This window comes from Bubalus kerabau, chromosome 4 (assembly GCF_029407905.1).
Source record: "Bubalus kerabau isolate K-KA32 ecotype Philippines breed swamp buffalo chromosome 4, PCC_UOA_SB_1v2, whole genome shotgun sequence".
Classification (NCBI taxonomy): Eukaryota; Metazoa; Chordata; class Mammalia; order Artiodactyla; family Bovidae; genus Bubalus; species Bubalus kerabau.
Genome location: NC_073627.1, coordinates 136,099,550 through 136,106,703, shown reverse-complemented (window position 1 = coordinate 136,106,703; position 7,154 = coordinate 136,099,550).

The following is a 7,154-nucleotide window of genomic DNA, read 5'->3' as shown; positions in this document are numbered from 1 at the left end:
TAAAATGAGCATTTCTAAAATAGCAACACAGAGTAAAAGGTATTTTATAGTGCATAGTTTTTAATTTTATATGACAAGCACTACATAAATGTTTTTATTGGTAATACATATGATATGGACATCACATACTAATATTTCATTTATCTCTTTCTATATGAGTGCATTTGGGCTTTCCAGGCAGGAGATGTGGATTCAATCCCTGGGTCGGGAAGATTCCCCTGGAGAGAAAATGGCAACCTACTCCAGTATTCTTGCCTGGGAAATCCCATTGAAGAGGAGGCTAGCGGGCTATAGTCCATGGAGTCACAAAGAGTCAGACACTGAACACACATGCATGAATGCATTTAACTTTGATTGCATTACCTTGGCATGAATACCCCCCCACCCGCACACCAACAGTCAAGGTCTAAACAAAATTAGCAAATTTATATAAAAAAAAATTTTTTTTTTCACAATTGGAAAAACATGACCCAAAGGAACTTTCTACCCATCATAGCCTGATATGAAAGTAGTAATCTCTGTAGACATGTGGAAAAAAAAGCGCTAAGGAAAGTCTTGCCTGGTGTGCTGCAGTTCATGGGGTTGCAAAGAGTCAGACACAACTTAGTGACTGAACAACAACAAATATATAATTACGGGTTAATATGCAGGTCATTTGGGGGGTAATGTGCAAGCCTCTGAAGTGTGTTACTCCTTGGTCTTCCTCGAGAACCCACTACTATAACTGTAACAGGATTAAAGGCCCCCCAAAGTTGCCCATGATTACTTTTGTTTAAATCATGACAAGACAGGAAACGATGGTAACAGTCATTACTGGCTACATAATACAGTACAGTCTAGGAGAATAGAATTTAATACCTCTCTCACTGCTGGGCTCCAGCATTCCAACAGGTGACAGATGCCACAGGTAAACGTCAGGGGCATTCATCAAGTTGCTTGGGCCAAAAATTTACAGTGGGAGGCAGGCAGAGGAGGAGGCCAGTCCTCACATCATGTCCTATAAACTTACACCCCCTACAGTCCCTTTCCCATACAACAGATCCTTTTCAACTAAAAACAAATCTGATTTTTATCATTTCTCTGCTTAAAACCCTCAAGTGTCTCTTTTTCTAAAAGTGGTCTACTTCTTAGTAGACTTCTGTCTAATTCGTTGATCTCAGCTCAAACCTCTTCCCCTCCATCCACTACATTTCAGACCTAGTGGCCTTATACAGGATATACTGCAATTTAAACAAATAGCCTCAAACAGACCAAGTTCATTTGTTTCCCAGAGCTCTTGCATTTCCTGAATATTCATTGAAAGGACTGATGCTGAAGCTCCAATACTTTGGCCACCTGATGTAAAGAGCTGACTCACTGGAAAAGACCCTGATGCTGGGAAAGACTGAAGGCAAAAGAAGGGGGCAGTAGAGGATGAGGTAATTAGATAGCATCACTGACTCAATGGACATGAATTTGAGCAAACTCTAAGAGATAGTGAAGAACAGAAGAGGCTGGCGTGCTGCAGTCTATGGGGTTGCAAAGAGTCAGACACGACTTAGCAACTGAACAACAAAATTGCTCGGAACATTCTTTTCCTAGATCTTCACAAGGCTGCCTCCTTACTCTCAACTCAGGTGCACCTCCGGAAGGCTGGCCTTCCCTAAGCACTGTACTGCCTAAAGCTACATCACCCCACCACTTTCTGCTTCATTTCCATAAATTAGCTTATCCGTAGCGTGTCTACTCTCACTTCTTAAGGGGGCATCTTTGTCTGTTTCGTTCACTGCTGTTACGTTGTCATGCTGACCATGGCCTGAGGTTGGAGGTTAATAATTTGTTGAATTCATGAATATCTTCTTATTCTGGTCCTAAGCAGAAGTTCTTAACTTGTGGTACAGGGATTTCAAATCATTCCCTCCCCATCCAGCTCCCAATTATAAATGAAATCAAAGTATTGAGTTTATTTTTAAGTGCTTTGGGGTGTGTGTGAGAAATGTATAGGAAAGCATATTTATTTTTCATTTTCTCGAAGGAATCCAGGCAACAAAGTGTTAATGACCACTGATACAGAGTTTTAATTTACAAAGCACCGTCCCTTTAAAAAAAAAAATTCTTTTTTTGGCCGCCCTGCATAATGGAACCTGAGCCCCCTGCAACGCAGTCTTAAACCACTGGACCATCAGGGAAGTCCCTAAAGTTTCTTACACATTTAGTTCTCTTACATTTATGCAGATGGACAGTATAGAAATGATCTTTTCTACCTTGTAGATAAAGTCATTGAGGTGTGGAGACATTAAACAAATCAGAGTTTGCACAGCCAGTCAATGACGGAATTGACACAAATCCATTCTTCTGGACTCAAAATACTTTGCCCTGTTGGCTGAAGACCAAGACAGAATCCACTCTTGCTTAACTTCATTTGCTTCCAAAAGCATCAAACTTAAACATTTTTCTAAGAGATTTCTTATTTAAACTAGTTTATAAGACTACATTAAAATTTTCAATGAAAATAATTATCATCAGCTAGATCAAGGCAATTTTTTTCAAGCAAAAATTTAATGTATGGACCAAGGAGTGCAAAACAGTTTTCCATTAGGTTAGCTGCTACTGCTAAGTCGCTTCAGTCGTGTTCGACTCTGTGCGACCCCATAGACGGCAGCCCACCAGGCTCCCCGTCCCTGGGATTCTCCAGGCAAGAACACTGGAGTGGGTTGCCATTTCCTCCTCCAATGCATGAAAGGGAAAAGGGAAAGTGACACGACTCTTAGCGACCCCATGGACTGCAGCCTACTAGACTCCTCCGTCCATGGGATTTTCCAGGCAAGAGTACTGGAGTGGGGTGCCAGTGCCTTCCCCGTTCCATTAGGTTAAGTGGAACATAATTGAGGAAATAGCTTTGCAAGGATAAATATAACAAATGAAAATAAGGTTGAGATCTCTAATGTTTAGATTGTATCTACCCTTTCAGTTAGGATGCACAACTGAACCATCTATCCTAAAAAATCAATTTAATCTATTTTTTTTTAAAAGTTAGGTTTCCCAGAACAGAAAAATCTAAATTTAATCTCTTTCATCTGCTCATGCAGTTTTCAAGAGGAATGGGATGGAGGGACCTACATTATTTGCATTAAACCATGTACATTTGGGGCAAAGACATTTCTCCTCAAGGGCGATGCCTGTGTAATAACCCATATGGGAAAAGAATCTAAAAAAGAATGGCTGTATGTATATGTATAACTGATTCACTTTGCTGTGCGTGTGAAACTAACACAACATTGTAAATTAACTATACTCCAGTTTCAAAAAAAGTGGGGGCATGCCTGTAGGATACAACCAGACACCAGCTTCAAAAGAGCTTGTTTCATTAACCTCAAGAACTTATGGGGAATATGCCACTTGAAAGAATCTCCTATTCTGGGAGCATACAGTAGATCAAAGAGAATTTTTTCCTTCCTTATGAGAATCTATAATTAAAGACCTAATCCTTTATTTTAAGGAAGAAAAAAAAATGTCCTCCTTTATTGAATCAGTTGTTTTCCTCTCCTTAAAATGCACATGGTTAACGTCATGTTTTGGAAGGAATTTCCTTTTAACTGACCTGTCATTCTTAGATTTTGGTGCCTTTAAAAATGTTAGCCTGGGGCTTCCTTGGTGGTCCATTAGACTCCCATCTTCCACTGCAGGGGGCGCAGGTTCAATCCCTTGTTGGGGAACTAAGATCCCACATGCCTGGTGGCCAAATAAATAAATAAAACAAAAAATGTTTTAGCAAGCAGAGTGTGTTCCTGGCATCTTGGGACCTGTCACTTTCCCAAGACAATGTGAAGCCCAGCGCCCAGTCCCTGCCGCCAGCAGAGGCCCAGTTCTGTGCAGAGCAAGGGTGGCAGCCCTACTGAAGACGGCTCATTACCCTCATTACCCTCACTGGCAATCACATAAGCAAGAAGCGTGAATCCATCTACTTATGGGGTGTGTCCACAGCTAGGTACAGGCGGCAACAACCACTGTATCCAGGATTTCTCCACTGAGGACAAGTTCAAGTTCCACTTTGGGACCCAAGGGCCTCATGTGGGCAACTGCGGTTCCCACAAGTGTGGCATGTACACCAACAGAGGCCTTATTGTGGTAGACTGTGATAACCATCGGGTCAGCATCTTTTCTTCTGAGGGCAGGTTCAAGACAGAGATTGGACCAGGTGGCCTTGAGAGCCCCAAGGGAGTGGCCACAGAACGGATGGTGACAGGTTATACATCTTAACCGTCCGGGCCAGTGGCAAGCTGGTCGGCCATTTCAGAGGCCATGGGGCCACTAACTATGCAGTGCCTGTGGCTCAGATGGTAAAGAGTCTGCCTGCAATGCACTTTAGACCTGGGTTCGATCCCTGGGTGGGGAAGATCCCCTGGAGAAGAGAACGGAAAACCACTCCGGTCTTCTTGCCTGGAGAATTCATGGACAGAGAAGCTTGGCTATAGTCCATGGGATCGCAAAGAGTCAGACACAATTGAGCGACTAACACCTTCACTTTGTGAACAAGAATGCAATTGTAGTGATAGATTTCCATAAATGTTCATGGAGGTGGACACCCCTGGCAGAGTTCCTCTTCAGGTTTGCCTCCCACAAGAGGCAGTGGACCCTTCAATGCCTCCATGGGGTTAGCTGTGGACTTCGGGGGAGCCCCCTTGTGGCTAACAGGGGAAGTACAGCCTCCAGCCCTCCCAAGGCTCTGGCTCCTTCTAGTCCTTGCATCAAGTCTGCACAGCCACTACAGCCTCAGGGCCTGGCACTGACCACAGACGCCCATGAGGTGGTGGCCTATGCTGCTGTCAAAGAACATAATCAATAATCTATCATAGGAATGGAAGAGATGTATTTGAGTCACACTAAGGACGATTCTAGGAATCAGTGAACTAAAGTGGACTGGAATGGGTGAATTTAACTCAGATGACCATTGTATCTACTACTGCAGGCAGGAATCCCTCAGAAGAAATGGAGTAGCCATCATGGTCAACAAAAGAGTCCATAATGCGGTACTTGGATGCAATCTCAAAAATGACAGAATGATCTCTGTTCGTTTCCAAGGCAAACCATTCAATATCACAGTAATCCAAGTCTATGCCCCAACCAGTAACACTGAAGAAGCTGAAGTTGAACGGTTCTATGAAGACCTACAGGACCTTTTAGAACTAACACCCCAAAAAGATGTGCTTTTCATTATAGGGGACTGGAATGCAAAAGTAGGAAGTCAAGAAACACCTGGAATAACAGGCAAATTTGGCCTTGGACTACGGAATGAAGCAGGGCAAAGACTAATAGAGTTTTGCCAAGAAAATGCACTGGTCATAGCAAACACCCTCTTCCAACAACACAAGAGAAGACTCTACACATGGACATCACCAGGTGGTCAACACCGAATCAGACTGATTATATTCTTTGCAGCCAACGATGGAGAAGCTCTATACAGTCAACAAAAACAAGACCAGGAGCTGACTGTGGCTCAGATCATGAACTCCTTATTACCAAATTCAGACTGAAACTGAAGAAAGTAGGGAAAACCACTAGACCATTCAGGTATGACCTAAATCAAATCCCTTATGATTATACAGTGGAAGTGAGAAATAGACTTAAGGGCCTAGATCTGATAGATAGAGTGCCTGATGAACTATGGAATGAGGTTCGTGACATTGTACAGGAGACAGGGATCAAGACCATCCCCATGGAAAAGAAATGCAAAAAAGCAAAATGGCTGTCTGGCGAGGCCTTACAAATAGCTGTGAAAAGAAGAGAAGCAAAAAGCAAAGGAGAAAAGGAAAGATATAAGCATCTGAATGCAGAGTGCCAAAGAATAGCAAGAAGAGATAAGAAAGCCTTCCTCAGCGATCAATGCAAAGAACTAGAGGGAAACAACAGAATGGGAAAGACTAGAGATCTCTTCAAGAAAATTAGAGATACCAAGGGGACATTTCATGCAAAGATGGGCTCGATAAAGGACAGAAATGGTATGGACCTAACAGAAGCAGAAGATATTAAGAAGAGGTGGCAAGAATACACAGAAGAACTGTACAAAAAAGATCTTCACGACCCAGACAATCATGATGGTGTGATCACTCATCTAGAGCCAGACATCCTGGAATGTGAAGTCAAGTGGGCCTTAGAAAGCATCACTATGAACAAAGCTAGTGGAGGTGATGGAATTCCAGTTGAGCTATTCCAAATCCTGAAAGTTGATGCTGTGAAAGTGCTGCACTCAATATGCCAGCAAATTTGGAAAACTCAGCAGTGGCCACAGGACTGGAAAAGGTCAGTTTTCATTCCAATCCCAAAGAAAGGCAATGCCAAAGAATGCTCAAACTACAGCACAATTGCACTCATCTCACATGCTAGTAAAATAATGCTCAAAATTCTCCAAGCCAGGCTTCAGCAATACGTGAACCGTGAACTTCCTGATGTTCAAGCTGGTTTTAGAAAAGGCAGAGGAACCAGAGATCAAATTGCCAACATCCACTGGATCATGGAAAAAGCAAGAGAGTTCCAGAAAAACATCTATTTCTGCTTCATTGACTATGCCAAAGCCTTTGACTGTGTGGATCACAATAAACTGTGGAAAATTCTGAAAGAGATGGGAATACCAGATCACCTGACCTGCCTCTTGAGAAACCTATATGCAGGTCAGGAAGCAACAGTTAGAACTGGACATGGAACAACAGACTGGTTCCAAATAGGAAAAGGAGTACATCAAGGCTGTATATTATCACCCTGCTTATTTAACTTATATGCAGAGTACATCATGAGAAACGCTGGGCTGGAGGAAGCACAAGCTGGAATCAAGATTGTTGGGAGAAATAACAATAACCTCAGATATGCAGATGACACCACCCTTATGGCAGAAAGTGAAGAGGAACTCAAAAGCCTCTTGATGAAAGTGAAAGAGGAGAGTGAAAAAGTTGGCTTAAAGCTCAACATTCAGAAAACGAAGATCATGGCATCTGGTCCCGTCACTTCATGAGAAATAGATAGGGAAACAGTGGAAACAGTGTCAGACTTTATTTTTTGAGGCTCCAAAATCACTACAGATGGTGACTGCAGCCATGAAATTAAAAGACGCTTGCTCCTTGGAAGGAAAGTTATGACCAACCTAGATAGCATATTGAAAAGCAGAGACATTACTTTGCCAA